Below are 21579 nucleotides of genomic sequence, written 5' to 3'. Positions count from 1 at the left end.
TTGCCTGGGTCTCCCAGGAGCACAGGGAATGCCTTATACAAGCCACTTATCTAGCTGATGGACTGCCATTTCTGGGTTTCTAAGCTGCATCAAAGGATTGCAGTTGGACGTAATCATTACATTCAAGAGAAGCACTTAGCCATCCTCCTATGAAAAGCACTATAAATTTTTGCACTCCTTGGTGGAGAGGTAGCAGAGTTTGGGAGGCCTTGTGGCCTGTCTTGAGGATTTCAGGATCTGACTGCAATCAGTGTCTTTGGGTTTGCATGCCAGATTACCCTCCGGGATGCTGCCTAAATGTTCTGGGCTGGCTTTTCTTCATTTTTCATGAAGGAAAACAATAATTGTTGCTCCTAAAAGGACTGTTTGTGAGGATTAAATGATATCCATGTAAAACACCTAGAACATGAATGTAAACTATTATTCTTGTCCTCCTCTATAGTTCTTTGAGGGGAAAATATTTAATTAAAGGCAAAAATTATGCTTTCATGTATCCAATCCAAATCAATCCAAATGTGTGTGCCTAATGCCAGAAAGCATCTGCTAGGCCTAGGCCACTTATAAACTACATCCACATCCTACTCTCATGTCCCTCCCCAGAATTTAATTGTTTGTTACTTTAACACCAAAGGGCTTTGCATTTTGTTGCTGTTGTTGTTATTATTTATTAAATTTCCTCAAACCCAAGCCAGTTGGTGTGTTGGGCCCTAACTAGCCACTCCATTTCAGAGAAAGCTGAAAGCCTGCACCAAAAGAATGCTATCTCTTCTTTACTATCTAATTTAGAGGATAGAAAAGTTCCAGAGAAGTGTTTCTTTACAGAGTTGTTGTAAGGCTTTATACTTAAGGGATTTCTGGTATCTGACTGGGGAGGAGTGGGAAATGGGCACTTTATAAATATCAAACCATGTGGTTATCTACAGAGAGCACCCCAGTTGGGTCAATAGAGCCAAATTCTGTTCAGTTTGATAATTACTGAATTTGACATTCATAGAGGTGGTTTTGTTGTTTTTTTTTAATTCTGGGAATTAGAACTCTACAAACTCATTAAATTATGAAATGTTCCAACCTTATTATCCCAACATAATTACCCCATGGACTACATTGCCACAGGAAGTCTTTGGAACAGCTCCTGATATTTAGAAAGGGATTCAATTCATATAAAAGCCACCATAGTGTAGTTTTTAAAATGAAGCACCTGATTTAGGGTTATAGTTAATGATTCTAAGGAAAGACGTTGTTACTCACACCCAACACAGAGTTTTCTGTCCAACAAATCTACACCGGCACTGAAAGTGAAGAAGGGCAAAGGATATTTGGGAGCTGGAGAATTTGTCACAACATCTGTTTCTTTTGAGTAATAACAACAATAATTCATCTATCTAGCAGTATTATCATTTATTTCTTAGCCACATCAAAGGAAATAAAATTATTTCCCACAAAATAGGAGTTTCTAATGAAACTTTTATTATTCAATGCATTTAATAAACAATAAAGGTCTAAAGTGCTTCTAGATTTTTAGACTCTTTAGAAACTCTAACTTCTTCATATCCCACCTAAAATGTTCAAGTATTAATGAATGGAATAAGCATGGTAGAGTGAAAGCGCTTGGGACCAGGAGTTGAAGAAATAACTTCCTGTTACAGTTCTGTGACTTACTAGCTACAAACTTGGGCAAGTCATTTGGCATTGAAATGTTATTAGAGAACAAGAAATTGATATGGTCTCAAAATATCAGCCCACAAAGCACTTCTTAATTATAAAGAAAGAAAGATACCTATATAATGGAGAAATCTGTGAGACACCACTTCAACCTAATGATCAAACTGAACATTGTCAATAATGGGCAAACTGATATTATGTGACCCCATTCATTGCCTGTAACAGGCATCATTAATGATTCTCAGCACAGTTTCACATGAAGCCAGAGTACAGCCTCAGTATCTCCCAAGACTGAGGTCATCATCCTGGAGAAGGAGTTTGAGAATCTAACATGGTGTTGATGCTGTCCTACTTTGGCCTGCAAGTAACAGACACAGCATGAAGTGGTGCCACTTCTACTGTAATGAGGACTCCCCCAGAATATCTCCCAGGAGGCTCTGAGGTTCTTAGTAGAGGAAACATTGAAGATCCTGGGACCTTGCAGATGGGATAGTCAAGATGGCTTTACTGGCTGAGAAGAAAATAAATCATGTGTTTGCATTTGTTTAAGCCAAAAGAAAAGAAAAACGGTTATTACCAATTGATCAGGTCTACCAAGTGAGCTACAACCTATTTACTGTCACAGACTATGTGTGGTAACTGATATCACTTTCGAGGCCACTTTGTTGATTAAGGTCACACTCCCGTATCCTAAAAAAGAATATTTGCTGTAGGAGAAGCGGGCTCTGCCCAGTTTACTTAGGCTTCAAAATTGTCCTCCAAAATTAAAGCTTATTCATTTGAATACTCCTAATGGTGGCAAGTGGACATTCTACAATGCTGTATTTGTGCTTAAATGCCACATTTCTCATCTAACAGCCTGGTTTCTTTTTATTTCTTCTTATTTCTCCAGCTAAACTCCATAATGTTTCTTTTTTACCACTTATCCCGACTGGCAAGTAGTTTTTCAATTTGTTTGCTAGCATAATGTTGTGGGGGTGGTTTTGATCTGTCTTTCCAATTACAACATGAGCTCCAAGAGAGTGGGGGACCATGTCTGTCTTGTGCATCACTGAATCCTCAGCTTCTAAAACACAACCTGGCACACAGGGGCACTCCATAGATAATTCTTAAATGAATGGATGAATGTATAAATGAATAGACTTGATTTTTTTTAAATATCCCAGGTTATTTGGAGTTAAGTCTACAGGGGAGAAAACTAAGTAATCAACCTTCTGCATCATGGCTAAAAATTGAGGTAAAAGGCTAAGTGGTTCACAAATGCCAACTCTTGTCCTAAAGGAAACTCTAAAATAAAATGTTCCCAAATGCTTTGAGTAATGGTGTCTTTACTAGGATAAGTATGTCCCCTAATATGACTTCTTGAAGGACAATACTAATTTGAATGTATAAGCTGTGTCATTTTTTTTACTTGTGTCATTTTTTATAAGCAACTTTTATTAGTTGCCTCAGAGTCCCACATACCCCAAATATCTTACATAACACATGGAGAGGAATGTTCTCACTATAACCCTCACTATAACCCTCTGGCTGTCAGCTGAAGCCCGTGAACAAAGTGTTCTTTCAGTGCTGAGCAGGACCACAGCTGAATAGCAGATCAGATTAACCAATGCCACCATAGCCACCAATGACAGCCTTAGAAAAACGAGAGTCCTCACTGAAAGAGTAAAGATCAATATTTAGTTTCTGATATCCTTCTCGGCATTCCATTGCTTTTATGACCTTCTATTCTGCTACTTTCCTTCACCTCCAGTGTGCTCTTCTGAGAAAACAGAAAGGTTTGACTAGAAATAATAGTAATACAAATGTAAAAGCACTTTCAACAAAATATAAAGCTATAAAGATATAACAATTACTTGTCATTTGTAAACACACCAAGGTTTAGCTTTTGAAAAAAAATAAATCTTTTGCTGCTGTATTTTCAAACATTGCAAAGTATTTTTGGTAAAAACCAGGTAGATTTTACCCGTTATTAACTACCTTTCAGATCAAAGAAACAAAAGTTATTACCTAATTATTTTATATCCATTTTATTCACTGCAACCTGCAATACTGAACATGGCACAGTTTAACTCTTGGCCTCAACCAAGATATTCCCAGGTATAGACTTTACCCATGGCTGCCAAAGTTTCAACTCAAAAATACACCAACCTCCTAACTTTCACACATCTAAATTTAATTTCTTTTAAAATAAAACAAAGGAGAAATTATAACTAGTTTTGGAACAATAAACTTTAAACTGCCCACCAAACTATTTTGGGTTTGGAGCTGAAGATGTAGCTCAGACTTGCTGGTGGCCAGGGTAACGTGATGTACTACCAGGCGCAGTAAGAAGCTGGGCCGGGTCCTGGTCGCCATCCACCTTTTCTGTTTAGCATACATTATGTGGTTCTGAGACTCAATTTCTAATGTGGGGGACAGGGGTTTCCCCCCCACCCTGACAAAACAATTCTCAGACACCCTGCTGGTATCTAAGAATTCAATATAAGTGTGACAATATCTACCCAGAAATAGGATCAGATTCCACAAGTTAAAGGTTTAATCCTACAAGACTGCCACCACTTCAAATGTCAGTCACACACCAGGTTGTTACCTGTGCTTCTTATCAACCAGCTACAGATTGGGGGTTGCAACTAACCCATTCTTGGACTTCAGATGCCAGTCACAAGTCCAGGTTGTTACCCATACTTCTAACCTACTGGCTATAAATCAGATGTTCCCATGATCTCCTCCTTCTTCGGGTTTAATTAATTTGATAGAACAACAGCTCACAGAACTCAGAGAAACATCTTACTAGATCATAGGTTTATTACAAAAGGATATAATTTAAGAACAGCCAGGTGGAAGAGATGCATAGTCAAGGTATGTGGGAAAGGTGTGGAGCTACCGTGGCCTCTCTAGGCCCACCACTCTCTCAGCACCTCCACGTGTTCACCAACCCAGAAGCTCCCCAAACCCTGTTCTTTTGGGCTTTTAAGGAGGCTTCATTACACACGTATGATTGATTATGTTATTCACCTGCAGCAATTGATTCACTCTCCGGCCCTCTCCTCTCCCTGGAGGTGGGGGTGGGGGGTGACACTAAAGGTTCCAACCTTCTAATCACATGGCTCCACTGGCAGCCAACCCCCATCCTTAGGTGGGGGTCCAAAAAGTCACCTTATTAACATAACAAAAGACACTCATTGCTCTCATCACTTAGGAAATGCCAAGGGTTTGGGGAGCTGTGAGACAGGAACTATGAACAAAGACCAAATATATATGAGAAATATACTTTGGTCATTTGAATGACCAAATATATTTTTCTTATAAACCACAATATTGCATACACTCATTAACATCACCAAGAGGCTACCAAATTAAGAAATAGCAAAAGACTTTATAGCCAGGGTAAAAATGGAAGTCATCTGCCAAACAGAATATGTTGAATGAAAGAGTATCATCTGAGTGAGAACACAGCCAGAAGATGATGTGACAGAGCCAACTAGATTTTTACAAGAGCTGAGTAGCAAGCACATAGCACTAAGTATGACAAGACTCCCCATTCCACATTCCTGTCATGAAGAGTATGGAAAATGACAGAGTGAATGGCTGCAACCTACTGCCTTTTACAACTCAGTCAAACATCACCAAGGACCTTTTCATTCTCTAGTTTGTGAATAATCATTTTGATGTCTTCACCATTTCCCATAAACTTATTGTTTATGTAAATAAATTCCCTGATCATATTAAAGAGATAAACCAAAAAAAAACAAAAGACAGACTTCTTTTTTAACCTACTGGAACATATTTTCATGTTTTCTTAACTTACTCATGTCTTCTCAGAAGCCATTAGCCATCCTGTTGAGCAAGAGACAGAAGTGTACCTTGCCCAAGGTATTAGGTGGTTTGGGCGTCAAGGCAATTGTATCACTCCGGCTCCATCACGTGATTTTCTTTCTTTTTCTTCCCATTTCCCACCTAGCATGCCTGTCTCTAAGGGTCCTGGAGCTCCCAAATGACCCTATTTCTTCATTTTGTAACTTCATGAAAAGAGCCCAGTCATGTGAAGGGTCCAGCCTCACGCAAAAATGAGAAGTTGAAATGTTCCTTTGTTTCTACTGTCTGCACTCTCTGGTATCCCTCTCCTTTGACATTCCATCAAGGAGGAGGGGGAAGGCAGAAGCAGGTGGTTCTGGGGTTGCAGAAACATAGAAATATTTGTGGGATCATCTCTTTCTTTGTGCCTCAACCCACCTTTTCGGTTGGCCAAGAACTTTTGATTGGCAAGAGGGGTCAGATAGCTCACTTGGGCCAGAAGGTGGTCCACTGGCTTAATAATTTTATTACCCAATTTGTATTTGAAAATGAATTTGTTGGTTTGCAGTTTCACTTAGTTTGGAATTATCAATTAATATTTAATAAGACTTTTAATTACATTAGAATATTTTGTGTTTAACCATACTTTTTTTTTTAAGATTTTATTGGGGAATTGGGGAAAGGGAACAGGGAAGGGGAACAGACAAGTTGCTGTCCTTTTGTTCTTCAGTCTAGTTCTGGAGGATGTCGCTTTACTGGCCCATGTTGGTGCCATCATTGCGCTCTTCCCAGGTAAGGCAGTCGCTCGCCGGCCATTGGATGGCTGCTTATGGTGGCTCATGGCAGCTCACAAAAGTGCACACCAGCTGCCAGACAGCCCTACTGCAGCCTACGCTGTTGCTGGTGACTCACAGCAGCCCAGCTCCAGGTCAAGCTATTGTTCACCAGCTTAGCTGTAGAGGGCGCAGTGTCACTGGCCCTCATGTGGGATCCGAACTGGGGTCCTGATGCTCAGAGCTGGCATCCCAAGCCAACTTCTAACCAACGTGCCACTCGGCCAGCTCCTAACCATACTTTAAAAAAAAAGTTTTATAATATCTTGTTCCCCACTCTCCAGTTTTGTACACACTTAATTCTTCCAAATTCAGAGTAGGTATTAGTATATAATGCTCTATCAGATAACTATCAAAATGCCAGTGGGTTAGCACAATATATTGGTTAGCCTTTCCTAGATTATTCTTCTGTAACAAATAACCCCCATATCAATAACAAGGACTTAATTTTTCCTCATGGTATATGTTAACTATGTGTTAGTTGCAACTCTGCTCCATATGTCTTCTTCATCTGGAATCCAGGTTGAACGGCTCTAGACTGAAGAAGCAGCTTCTACCTGAAGCTTGCTGTTCTCAGGACAAGAAAAGAATAATGGTGGGCTCATGTCACAGCTCTTGATGCTTCTGCTCAAATGTGATCTATGTCACTTCTGCTCACATTCCACTAGCCAATGCAAGTGACCTGGCCAAGCCCAATATCAATAAACAGGAAGTATACTCTTCCTCCAGGGAAGCTCACCAGCAAAGATCCATGTAGCTGTATTGGCAGCATGTAGTTAGGAATAATAATACAATCTACCAAACAATAAAATTTTGTTTCTCACTCACATAGCAGCTCAATACAAGTGTTCCTGGTTTGTAGGCAGCTTTCCTTGTGGTCATTCAGACTCAGGCTATTTTCATCTTGTGGTTTCACTGTCTGCACCCAGCCAGCAGATGGGGAAGAGAGAATGGAGAAGCTCCACTCACTTCTTAAGTTCCTGGGCCTAGTAGAGACACATATACCTTCTGTCATATTTTATTGATGACCACCTGGATGAGAGAAGTCAAAGAGATAGAGCATGGTAAAAAATATAGTCTCTGCCTCAACTTTCACCAACAACTCCACCACAGAAGGAAGAGGATAAAATTTTGGAGGTCTCAATAATTCCTGCCACACAAAATTTCAAGCTCCTGGATATGATTAGGCTTTATTTCTAGACAAACTTCTACTGAAATTGGAATGGCCGAAAAATATTCAGGATCTCATGGTTTGGTTTTATTTTTGTTGTTGTTATTAATATAGAGCCTACTGACTCAAATAACAAGGCACCAGCTACTTAGAAAATTGCTGTGTTCCTGTCTAAGATAGATGTGTACCCCATCTATCATGTTCCAAGGACCAAGTGTATAATTTTATTTCTTTATAGTTCAGAAGGAAAACATTAGTAATGATTTTCACAGATTGCCTATTAATTTTCCATTTCTAGTTTGGGGTTCTGCAACCACTAACACAATTGTGTTTGCCTCCAAACCCCTGAATTTGCATATACAATCACTTAGTTGCTTAACTACCCAAGTGAAAAGAATACTGGTTATTTACAAACCCAGATTTGTGAGTAAAAAGAGGGACCTGACCAAAATTAGGGATGCAAATCTATAGACTAAAACTGAAAATTGGCCTCAATGATCACAAATAACTAATTAGAAGTAGTTGCTTCTGCAGTCAACTGATAATTTCCTTATCACCATATCTCCCAACTAACTGCTACCCACTCCCTATTTTGGGCCCTCTGCTTTGGCCTTCTCTAATCCTTCTGATGGTAGCCCAGACCCACAAGATATAGGCCAAGAGCTCATTTGCAGCCATAGACCAGGGCTCCCAGAAAGCTTTGTTTTTACCTCTTTAGTAGCATAGTCACATTCTGTCTTGCACATTAGTTGTTTGTATACAGCCCTTCTCTGTGCTTCTCTATGATAAACTCCTTGAAAGCCGGATCTGTGTCATGTTTCTATTTACCACAACACTTAAACCTGGCACATAATCAGTGCTTACTATTTATTTGTTGATGTGAGTTTGGTCAAGTTTCAGATGAACCTGGGCCCAAACCTGCAACTAAGGCCACATTCAGATGGTGCTTTCACTAATTAAAACTGCTGGATGCCCACATTGCATTTGCTGGGTTGGGTGCCTTCAGGGTACTAATTCCCTTGTTATAGACCTTTCATTTCTGTTGTCCTTTTCAACAAAGATGTTGATGTCATTGAGTTTTGCTTTTACAGCTTCGCTTGCTAGAAGAGGAACTCGAGAAGGAAAGAGAAATGTTTGTCCAGACGTCACCGTTGGCTTTCTTTTTTCCTTCTTTGGTTTCCATGGTGGTCATGTGTCAACCATAAGAAGATGGTTTTGTTTTTTTTTTTTTAGCTGAGCCATCCTGCTACCTATTGGCAGCTTAGCGGCTGCTCAGCTCGGGCTGGCCTCGAACCGCTGTTGCTCAGAGCTCAAACTCTTGAGTGAGCTCTTAACCAACTGAGCCATTCGGCCGGCCCAAGAAGATGTTTTTGAGTTCTCACGATGAGACTCCTGGAAATATAGGGAAACCTCCTCAACCCCTCCTCTGTGGTCTTTCCTCATCTTCACATTCAGAAGCCCAAAAGTTCATCCTGTTTCCTTTAATTTTTCAGAAAATTGGGATCTAAACCCAGACAAACCTTTCAGATGATGTAACTACGGTGAGACTTTACACATCTCAATTGTACCTGTGAAGAAAAAAGAATCCTGACCTTATAACAAAGGAAGAGAAAAGAGCCGTAGGGAGCAGCAACAATGTAATTGGAAAGAATCACCTAGGCAGGGATCAGAGGATATTTGATCTCTGGCTCCTTACTTTTTCATCTGGCTGACCCTGGACAAGCCAGGTTACCCCTCAGGATCTCACTCTTCAGTATAGAATTAGCAGGCCAATTAGAGTACCTCTAGCATCCTGCCCAGGCCAGGAAGTAGGGGTCATTAATGTGGCAGGTGATGGCCATTATAATGGAGCCACCACCTCCAGTCCACCAGAGAGATGTTTTAACCCATGTGTCTGCCATCTGACTCTTTGAGTGTTGTCTGCCAACCCATCACATGGGCTAGATGTAAAATCTTATCTAATGAATTAACTGATGTTTCCTCAATTTTCCATTTAGAAGAGACACAAAAATACATATCTCATCCCAATAAAACAGATTTCCATTTTTTTAAAAAAAATGTGACTAGTGGAACAACACTTTTCAAGCACTACCACCTGATGATATCGCTCCACGTGTTTACTCTGGATGGAAGGATAACAAGGCCTAAACTTCCTCTCTACTCTGTAGAGCTCAGTAAAGGAAATAATGGCTCCCAACTAAAGAAAAAGCTTTAATTTCCAAGCTCTAGTTGGAATAGAGGGTTCAGTTGTTTGGGAAATTTTTCTAATGGGCTTCTCACAGTAGGAGTTAGGGCATTATCTGGCAACAGGAGAAAGGAACTCAAAGTGTTCTGCATAAAAAGTGTAAAATTCTATCTCCCTTTGGGCATATGTGTTGTATTTAGAAGAGAATAAAAAGAGTTTCTTGCTCTTAATTTGAATTGAGACTATTCAGTCTCTGAGAATTGTTGCTTTTGTGTGTATGCCTGCGCATGTGTATACATTTGTGGTGTGTGTGTGTTGGGGGAGGAGGAGAGTAAAGGAGAAATGTTCTCATCGTCACCCACTCAGAGCCTGCAGGGAGAATGAGAACGTTCTGTATATCCCAGCAGTAAAGGGAACCTTTGAAGGGGACCTTTCCTGGAGAGCTGGGGCTGCTACTGATGGCCCTCCTAAAGTCTTCATGTGGCTATTTTTAACTGAATAACTCAGACCTTGGGAAATGCTGTTGTGGTATCATTAGACTACCTTGTCAGACAAAAGGAAGCATCTGCTACTGAGTTTCAATAGAATTTCCCCCTTTGGCAGAGAGTTTCACCCCTGAGGCCAGCTGGTAGGGAACTAAGAAGGAAAACGGAGGGTTATAGATCTCTTAAGTGCTTTATTGTTCCTCTTTCCTTCTCCCACATTCTAGACCTGAGGGGTGAAAAATGGGTAGGGGTTATCCTAAAAAGAGGAGTGTCAGGGAAGAACAGGACAGACGCAGTAGGAAAGCACTCACAAAAGAGATAAGAGGAGTCTTTGAAACACTAGGCAAGGTTAAGAATTGATGTGTACCTACAAGAAAACTTATAGACAGTTTAAATGGTTTTTATGATTTTACCTTTCTCTACTAGAACATGCGTTTTTATTGGGGATGCTACCCTCAAGGGGGAAAAATTGGCTCTTGGTGGTTGAAAACATCTTAGATATTACAATGGTTTGTGGCCATCCAAAAGGCTATAGTGAATGAACAGATAGATATACAGTATATCTGTGGTGTTTATATTTCATGGGCCAAGATAAGGGCTGGGATGGGATGCAAGTGGGAAAACAAATGTCTAAAAAGTCTCCTTGGGGTGTGTGTGTGTGTCAGGGGAGTGATAATGAAAAAAAAGTTAAGGACCAGTGTATTAAAACAATCATATTTAGCTTCAGTTTCACATTACCCACTTCTGTTTGTAATTCCCTGTAGTTATTTCTATCCTTTTATTGAAAGACACGCAAGTCTTGTATTAGAGCGGGTGTGGGGAAGTTAGGCCTACTTCATATCAAGTCCCAGCAGGGGCCACACAGAGGGAGCGGCAAGAGGCCAGGGGTCCCATTGATGACATGCAGTGATAGAAGCAGTGGCCCAAGGCAGAAACGAAGGCTGGGGGGAAGAGGGGGGTAGGGAATGTGTATGGGGACAATTTAGGAGCTGACAGGAGGCCAATTCTCTCTGTGGCTCTCAAAGTATGGTCTCAGGACCAGCAGCATCAGCATCACTGGAAACTTGTTAGGAATGCAAGTTCACGGGTCCCACTCCACACCCACTGGATCAGAAACTCTGGGGGTGGGGCCCAGCCATCTGTTTTAACAAGCCCTCCGGGTGAGCCCGAAGCTGGTCACATTTGAGAGCCACCTGGCTAGAGGCAGGTGACCCAAGGGAGTGGGGAGCTGCTCTTTGGGTGATAGAAGGAAGTGGAAAGTGGGGGCTCAGTAAATGAAAATTTTCCACTCTCTAGTTTTTAGTCATCTTTAAAATTTTTCGTTTAGACATTAGTAATGTAAACATTGCTCATCTTCACAGAGAAAGAAAACAATTTTGCAGTTAAATTTTCTGAGTACAAAGTAAAGGGATGTCTGCATCAAACTGGTTAATTCCATGTACATAATCAAACAGGCAAGTCAAGGACAGTAAATCCCACTCGTCTTGGCTGGTTCTGCTATCTTCGTTGATCACCTAAACCAAACAATCATTGTCTCTTCTTTGATTTGTGCTGTGTAGACATTGACGCAATGTTCATAAAATATTCCTAAACGATATCAGAAAGATGAAGTTATTTACTGAAGTCCATGGAGGGAAACGAAGTTACCTATTCAGGATCACACCATCACTGATGTGCGAGATCCAAACTCCAAGGTTCCGACGCTAAACATGCAAAGCATCAAGTTCAACTTTTTTTTCCTCTTTTAATTTTTTCCTTATAAACTATGGCAACTTAATTTATACATTTAATTTTGTCTATTTATGAAGCATTTGCAAGATTTGTCCTGAAAACGTGTTACCTTTTTAATAAGATAAGAGGAAAACTAAGGTTGAACGCAAACAATTTGTCAATAACCCACTTCAGTTTAGCTCATTATGCTCCTTAGTTCCCTGCCAGTTATGGGAGCTTGCAAAACCCTAGATTAAAACCCAGACTCCCTATGATGCTTTTCTCAGAGTTAAGTTCCATCAGAGACCTATTAATCACCAACACTAGTCTCTCTCCTAGGTTACCCGATGGAGGTAGGCTCCAGTAAAAATACACCAAGGATTTTCTTCCTGACCAAAACTAGCCAAGTCTCTATAAAAATTTGTTTGCTGTGATTTATGTTTTGGGTATAAGAATTATGCCTCAGGCTGGTCGAGTGGCACGTTGGTTAAGAGTTGGCTTGGGATGCCAGCTCTGAGCATCAGTGCCCGGGTTCAGATCCCACATGAGGGCCAGTGATGCTGTGCCCTCTACACCTAACATGGTGAACAACAGCTTGACCAGGAGCTGGGCTGCAGTGAGTTGCCGGCGACGGCATAGAGTGCAGTGGGGCTGCAGTGGGCTGCTGTGAGCTACCATGAGTGGTTGGCAGCCAGCATGAGCTGGCGTGAGCCGCCGTGAGAGGCTGTCCAATGGCCGGCAAGCAACTGCCTCACCCGGGAAGAGCACAATGATAATACCAACATGGGCCAGTGAAGCGACATCCTCCACAACTAGACTAAAGAGTAAAAGGACAGCAACTTGTCTGTTCCCCTTCCCTGATTCCCCAATGCTGTTCCCCTCCCCCAATTCCCCAATAAAATCTTAAAAAAAAAAAAAAGAATTACGCCTCTATGTTATTCCTAGTTTACATCTAAAATGACCCTTGTAGCAAGTGTTTTAACTCCCCTGGTAAGGAGGTAGTAAAAATTAACATAAAAGGTTAAGTTTCCCCTTACCCCAGGATTTAAATTTTAAAAAAAGCTTTATTTTACATTGTTGTTCTCCTTCTCCTAACTGGGTCAACTACCATATCACATTTATAATAACTTGTCTTCTGTGTGTTCTCAAAAGCATGTTTTGACCTTGATCACACATTGAATTTCAGGTCCTATAAGTTCTTGACCATGTAGTTATTTGGAAGCTCACAGCATCTTTCTTCTCATGGGCTTTTTAATCATATCCCTTTGTAGACTGGTACAGAGGTTTGCCTCAAGCCAGCACTCTCTCTCTCCCAAAGTCCAAAATAGGCTGACCCAAGAACTAATGAGAATGTATCCTTACAGAAGAAAGAAACTGCTCTTGAGATGTACACTGTCTCTTCAGATTTTACAATTGAATGTTTTGTGAAGTTGTTTAATTGCCTTTTTCAAACAAGTGAGAGTGAGCCACTAAGTGTCTTATATTATCCAGTGAGCACAGATGTAAGGAAAGCATTTTTTTTCTTATTCTTTTTGTTATTTCTAACACCGAATTAGCCAAATAATTCACAGTTAGTGGTAGGTATAATAATCCTTAAGGATATTTCTTAAAAATCTTCAACCTTTCCTAGCACAGTGTACATGATTTTATTCAAACTATGATGTGATACCCATGGAATGTCTATGTTCGAAAACAAACTGCAGATAAAGTAATCAGACCACATGATAAAAGCAAGCCTGAGCTACAGCTAATAAGAGCTTATGTTTTTTGAGCTTTATTTTCTTTTTTTGGCCACGTGCAGATCTAAATGTCTTCCATGTACAATAGTTCCCTCTTACTCACGGGGCATACCTTCCAAAACCCCCAGTGGATGCCTGAAACCATAGATATCACTGAATCATATATATACTATGGTTTTTTCTATACATTCATACCTTTTCACTCAAAGGGAGCACTTGCATGGCTTCTCTTCGGCATATTAGAATTGTTGGCATCACTACTGTTGTGCTTTGGGGACATTATTAAGTAAAACAAGGGTTACTTGAATACAAGCACAAGGATATGGTGATAGTCTGATAACCCAGAGGGTCACTAAGTGATTAACAGGTGGGTAGTATATACAGCATAGACATGCTGGACAAAGAGATGATTCACATTCCGGGCAGGACTGATCGAGGCAGCTCGAGATTTCATCATGCTTCGCAGAATGGGGCACAGTTCAAAACTTATGAATTGTTCATTTCTGGAATTTTCCATTTAATATTTTCTGACCATGGTTGACCACAGGTAACTGAAACTGTAGAAAGCAAAACTACGGATATGGGAGGGCTAATGTATTCATTTGGACTTCTCAACAACCTGATGACATAGATGTTCTCATTATCTCTATTTTACAAATGAGGAAAGTGAGACCCTGACAGTTAAATAAACTTACCCAAGGTCACACTGCTGGTAAGTGGCCAGGCTAGTTAATAAGGACTCAAATATATGGCTTGCAAAGATCCTCCTCTCACTCTCACTCTTTTATTCCACTGCTTCCCTCTTACCCTCCTTCCCACCCGCATCCCATGAATTTTATACTATGAGGTTAGCCTGGAGCCCTGGTTGCCTTCAAGCTCCTTTGTTTCCCCAAACCCAGTCTCCCCAATAGCTACATCCCTCCCCTGGCTGGAGTCACACAGAAATCCTGAATATCTGACACACATTGGTCATGCTTCTTCCCTTTGAGGACTGATTTTACGCTGTGCTTAGTGATGCATGCAGTAGCATTATCTCCTGCTACAAGCAGCAGGCCCTAGCATAGAAGTGTGCTCTATGCCCACGGCTAGACTTGGGGAGATAGAAACTTGGGGAAACTGAGGCCCTCTAACAGTGCAAGTGCAACTTAATTCTTCAAATGCTCACATTAAAGATGAAACAAGGACAAGATGAATATACAGAGGGTGACTCATTTGTCACACTGCCCTTCCCCTCAAGCTTTCTCCCCACGTGGACCTCTTGAAGGGGCGTTCCACAGAGCATACCCAAGCAAAAACAGCCTGGCAGAGCACTGCCAAGGCACCGAGAGCCACTTCTAGTAAAGGCAGAGAAGGCTATTGCTCCTTCGCCTTTCCCCTTATCTCAGTGGATCTGAAGTCCAGGTGCCCCACTAGGTGCCCCCCTGACCTATGTGTTCTACCTTGAGGACCCTGCAGTATTAATTAACTATCATTAGCTTCCAAAACCTGTAGGATAAAGCAGAAAAGATCCTGTCCATGAATAGTAAACATACTCTCTCTGCTCCCCACTCCATCAAATACTTGTGTTCAAAAGCAACTGGAGGCAACAATTGTTCCATTTAACATTTGTTCACTTGAGACCATCTTGGGGTCTGTTTTATCTTTGCCAGCATCCAAATCCATGGGGAGTTTTAGAATGCGACAAAAGTAGAGCACGTTTATCTTTGCCACATTGGACTTGGATCATATCAAAGTTATTATCCAAAACTTATTTGAGGAATATTTACTATAATATCCAGGAGTTTTGGAGCTTGCTTAGGGAAAACTTTAAGTTTTAAGAATAAGCACAAAGCTAGGTTCCTGCTATGGCTGAATTGTGGCTTAAAAAATTTCCCCTCATTCCACAGTCAACACAGATTGACAGCACCTTCCAGGTGCCAGGCCCTGAGCATGCAGAAGTGGGTGCCACAGGCAAAGTTTCCTGTCCTGGTGAGATTTCACAACAGCTTATTCCAGGAGATACTTAGATATCAGCTATTTACTTTCCAAAGGTTCAGTGGGAATTATTTTAATTTAAGAAATACTCATGACAGCCGGTTCAGAGGCAACTTTTCCAAACATGCTGTAACAAAATTGGCAATTTTAGCTAAATCACACCCTGTTCTTCAGATATTTGACTCAGATTTTTCTTTACTACAGTAAATCTGTATTTGGTACATGGAAGCTTGTAGGGACCAGCCACTCCAGCTCAACCTTAAAGACAGGTTTTCAGGCTGGACTGTAGTTTCTAGGAGAACAAGTCCTTTAACTATTTTTGTTGAAAGCGGACTGTAACAACAACCTTCAATAGCCAACCTGAATATTTTAATGGAACCCTTTCTAAGGATAGCCAATGGAATGAATAGATTTAGGAAATGCCAGAAGTTCTAATAAGGAGAAGGAGAAGAAGAAGAAAATATATACCCTCTTAGAGGTTTGCTAGAGTGTTTTCCTAAGACTAAAGCGCTGGACGCTGCCTCAGACTCTGAGTGACTTAATATATTGGGTATTTTACACCTCATCCTTCATGTAAGCCAATGAATACCTTATCCATATTCATTATATATCATGCACTGTTCTAAACACTTTACTAACACTAAGTTTTCACTTGAGATTATCCAAAGTTTGTGTATTTTATACATTTTGGATGCTGCTATTTCCATTGGTGCCTTATGGAGGTACCTTTAGGTATAATTTCTTTCTACATCACTAAAATTAGCGTTACACAAAAGTATCTGTATATTATGTATACCTTATGTAAATACATTAATTTTCTATCAGATCACTCTTATTATAAATGTTGAATAGAAAAATGAATATGGGTTTCAAATGTTCATCCTTCCATTATTAACTCTCTCATATTTGAAAATTCCCACTATTCAAAGCTACATATTTCTCAGGTTCTATGATTTCGACAGCAATAAGTGAGTGAAAGAAAAGACATTTTCCTTAAAGTTATAAGAAAAGCCCTTTTCTCTGCAAAGTTTCAAAGAAATTTTAATGAAAGAAAGTTGAGTGGTACAAGAGTTACAAAGAATTCCCCTATAGAGTCAAAAAAGACTCAGGTTCAAATCTCCAAACGCCAGCTCCACCTCTTACTAATTATGTGACCTTGAGCAAGTGACTTAATTTTTTAGGCCTTGGTTTTCTCATCAACAAAATGAAAATATCAACACTGCCCTCAAAATTACTGTGAGGATTAATTAGAATAATACTTGTACCCTGCTTAATCCAGTGCCAGCACATAGTAAATCTCAATAAATGGTTGCTAATATTATTACCAAGACATAAAAATGCCAACAGTATGACAGGCAATACAGGGGGTTTCACATATCTATTTCATTTAGCCCCTCACAATCCTGTGAAGTAAGAAAGCCTTCTTCCATTTATATATATTAGGAAGGTAAGGGTCAGAAACGTTAACTTCTCAAGGCAGGGCTGGATTTGCAGCCAGGTCTGCCTGACTCCAAAGTCCATTTTCTTCTCCCATGGAAGAAAATTGTCCTTTCCAAACTTCTTTTGCTATTTCATGCAAAATATAGATTGCCATTTTCAAGTTTATTCTAACAATAGCTTCATGCAATCTCTTCTTTTATCTACATTATCATAAATAACAAATACGTCTTCCACCATATTTAGCTCTTTTATCATTCAATTCAAGATAAACATATGGTGCCTAAAGGTTGTACAGTCATTTGGAAGAAATTTAAGGTCTGTATTTATGATCTATAAATAAAAGCCAGATCAAATCACAGAGTAAAGAAATACCTATTTCTTTGATTCTCAGTGTTGGATGTGGATCTATCTTGATCTGAATTTGGATTTTAGTCCTTGTAAATCATCTTTGTACATTTTTCATTTTATTCAACCAATATTAATGAATGTTGGATAAATCAGTCTTAAGTCCTGTTTTCAAGGAACTGAGGGTTCAATAGGAAAGATAAGATATACAAAAAGACCCAAAGTCGTATACAAGAAGTAATAGGTGCTAGAAGAATGGTAGAGATAAAATGCTAGGGAGACTCAAGTATCTGCAGTTTCTTGCTGCTGGGAAGAGGAGGATCAAAGCTGGCTTTAGGGCCAAAGTGGCCTCCTCCAGTAACTGCTTCATGCAGGTACAAACTATTTGTGAATTTGCTTCAAAATAAAACAGAAAGGGGCATGTGGGTAGGGGTGTAGATGAAATATGACAGCCATGAGTTGATCACATGAAAGCTGAGTGGTGGGAGTATACAGTGTCATTACACTAGTGTGTCTGCCTTTAGATGTGTTTGAAATTTTGCCTTCTAAAAAGTTAAAGTATCCCACAAGATTATTTGCTTGTGTATTAAACTGCATACAAAAGGCTATAACAGATAGTCTTTTTACCTGTATCATAAAATACAAAATATATAATATAATGCTTTGGGCCTGGAGGACCAACTGGGCAGAAGCCATTAGTGACCACCAACCAGTAAAATGAACTGAATTCTCCTCCCCCAACTGCTATTCCTACCTGCCTCCCCATCCACACACAGAAGCCTACTCAACAAGAATTCTTCAATGTGAAACTGGAGATTAGAAAGACTAAGCATAGGATAACAACACCTCAGGAATCCCCTAGTAGAAATGCCTACCTCGAAGGATAGGGTGAGCATGCATTCTGATGGAAACACAGTCAGGGTGGGTTTTGTAGAAAATTGAACTCAGCACAATCAACCAAGTTCACAGGCTTCAAGCTTTCTGTACACTTGAATCATGAAACAGGGTGCCATCACGCTCATCACTCATGGAGATTTTACATGTAGGCTCAGGTAAAGATATGTGTCAACATTTGTAGGGGAGACAAAAAAGCATTGACCCAAGAGTTCTCGGTGGGTCTATATAGCACACACCCCCAGAATGTTCTATAGGTGTGTTAGGTAGTGTTTCCTGTTAATAAAACACAATATAATTTTGATGTATACATATCTCTAGCCTAATTCAGATGCTCTCAGGCATACCAGAGAAAGAAGGATGGGGGTGGGAGAAGCTAGAGCTCAGCCATGTGGCAGCATTCCATAAAACTGAACAGATTCATGAAATATTGTACGGGGCGCAGGGGGCGGGGGGAAGGGGGGAGTAGATGTACTTTTTACATTCTTTTGAGGATGATAGAGTGTATTCTCTCAGATATTCTGTCTGAATATTTTACCAAGATTAGGATGTTTTGAAGAAGCATTGCCACCCTGACTCCAAACCCCAAATTAAAATTATAGCAGGTAAAATTAGAGTGTCACATGCTATTTTAATTCTGTTCTGCTATACTTTAGTGGCTTCTCATTTAAGACTACATAATCATTTTCAAATTACCGTATATCATTTCACAGTTAAATTAGATTATCAGCTAGAATTTCCAGGGAGATTAGAATTCTACATGCAAACTAGAGTCTGATCACTATTTACACTCCTTTTCGCCAGTTATGTTTCCAGAACCCTCAGATCATCTATTTCACAGATAACCATCCTAAGGCACTGGGAGATATTTAAATGGAAGAAATCAGTGCTGTTTCACGTGGCATGTTTGCAAGAGACATAGTTCGTCTACATCAGAAACTTAGCTAGTATTCAGTAGGCGTATAGGTTTCCAAGAACATCAAAACAGTCCTTTAAGGAAATGTAATTTACCTGACCTCCTGGTTCTTATTTTACCTAGGTTATGTGTGTTTTCTACACCTTATTTAAATAAAAGAGAAAGAAGCTCTTAAGAGGGTCTCTGCCTTTATACACTGTGAGACAAAATGACTTGGAAACTCCCTGGATATACTATGATCAACTGCTCTACTTTCAGTTTTGACAGCTTTAATGCTTCTAAGCCACTAGGCTCCTGATATTCTTATTATTTCTAAAGAGGAACAGTGATTTTGTTTACACATGTAGTCAGTATGATAATTATCCAAATTCGTTTCCACCAACCCTGCTTGTTCTCTGTACTGTCAGCTGATAAAATCTACCCCTTTCATAGGGTCAAACATCTTTCAGATCCCAGGTCAGAGGTTACTTATTTGGGGAAAATCAGAAGACTTTAAAGCGGTTGAAAAGCCTGGGTTTTCCTCACAGGAATAATTTTATAACCTTCATGGACTCCTGATTTCCACCAGCTGTGTGATTATTTGATTGATATTCATCTATTCCACGAGACAGTATAAGTTCCATGAGGGTAGGGCCTGGGTAGGTTTTGCTCATTATTATATTCCCAATGCCTAACAAAGACGGTTTTCAAAAAATATTTGTTGACTTAGTAAATGTTTTGTGTGTGTGTGTGTGTGTGTGTGTGTGTGTGTGTGTGTGTGTGTGTGTAATGTATAAATGAGTGAATTAAAGAAATGCTCAAAGATTTGGGCTTTACCAATAAAACTTTGAAACTGCACTGTCCAGTAAAGTATCCACTAAACACATGTAGCTACTCAAATTTAACTTTAAATTAATTACATATAATAAAATTTAAAATCCAGTTCCTCAGTTGCACTAGCCACACTTTCCAACTCTCAGCGGTCACACATGGCTAGTGGCTACCATATTTGACAATGCAGATCATAAAGCATTTCCATCCTTGTAGAAAGTTCTATTAGACAACACAGTTCCAGTAATTCTAAAATTCTACCCCAAGGAGAGTATCATTTTCTCAGGCTCAATCAGCTCATTGTTATCGCTGCTCTTTTAACATTAACTGTGTGACTGAAACCTCTTTTCTATAAAGCTATTCTCACTCTATGATTAGTATAATCTGAATACGTTACCTGTTTTTACTTCCAAAACATTGACAAATCATTTGGCTGCTTTAATTTGTAAGGGTCCAAGAGGCTATAGTTCTATACATTTTCCTAAGCACTCAAAAGAGTCCTTGAAATTGAGAAAATCTACTGTTCTAAAAGTGAATTTATTACACAGAACTCCATGTGCTATATCAAGAATAAAAGTGGGAAAGATTTCAAGAATTAAGCATTTTTTAAAATATAAGGCTCTAGTTACAGCCATCTTATTCTACACACTATAAGCAAATATTTTGTTTTTGAGAACAGAGACTAGAAAGTTACCAGGAGTTAGGAGAACAAAACTATAACATTTATAGTTAATTAAAAGTAATAATTTGATTTAAATGCCCATACAAACAAAAGCATCTTTGGTGATATAGGTGTTTTAAAAAGCATAAGAGAATGGTGAAGACAATATGATACTTGGACACAGGTACTGTAAGTCTTCACTTACCATTGTCAATAGGTTGGTTCTGTGACTTTAAATGAAATAACATATAACAAAAACAATTTTACCATAGGCTTATTGATATAAACAGGAGTCAAGTTCCTATGGCATCTCAGCAATGTTATAAGGAAATGACATAAATGACCTGCTGTACACAAACCAGGAAACTGAGCCACACCAGGAGAAATTTGCAAATGCGAATCCATAGGAAGCTTTGTCTCTTGTAATAAAAAGCGATCTTCATCTTCTTTTAGCAAGCTAGACTCTATATGTAATCCTATTTTTATCCATATGTCTCTAAAAAAGATTCTATCCAGTAAATACTATGTTTACCTTAACTGCAACCACGTTTTAAATTATATATTACAAACTTTTGTCAATCTGTGTCATAAAATACTACAACCAGCTTTTGAGCCAAATACATTTTACCACACTATCATTTTCATATCCCAGGTTTCAATGACAGTTAATAAAAGCAATGAATACCAGCACTGTTTTTGACAGATAATCACCTCAATGCCAAACATGCTTGTCAACATAGCTTAAACATTATTATTCATCATATTCTAGTACAGTCAAGTTTTTATACCACAGATGTTCCCAACCATTGGAAATAAAATATTTTCCTAGTAGCACACTTTAGAACCTCAAGCCCTACAAACTGAAAAGTACACAATTAACTCTTTTTCAAGTGCATTTGCTGGGATTACACCTGTGACTGCTTATGAACAATTTTAGGATTTCTGCTTCACTCTTT

The sequence above is a fragment of the Hipposideros armiger genome, unplaced genomic scaffold (genome assembly GCF_001890085.2).
Source record: "Hipposideros armiger isolate ML-2016 unplaced genomic scaffold, ASM189008v1 scaffold_2, whole genome shotgun sequence".
Taxonomy (NCBI): Eukaryota; Metazoa; Chordata; class Mammalia; order Chiroptera; family Hipposideridae; genus Hipposideros; species Hipposideros armiger.
Note: the sequence above shows the minus strand (reverse complement) of the source record.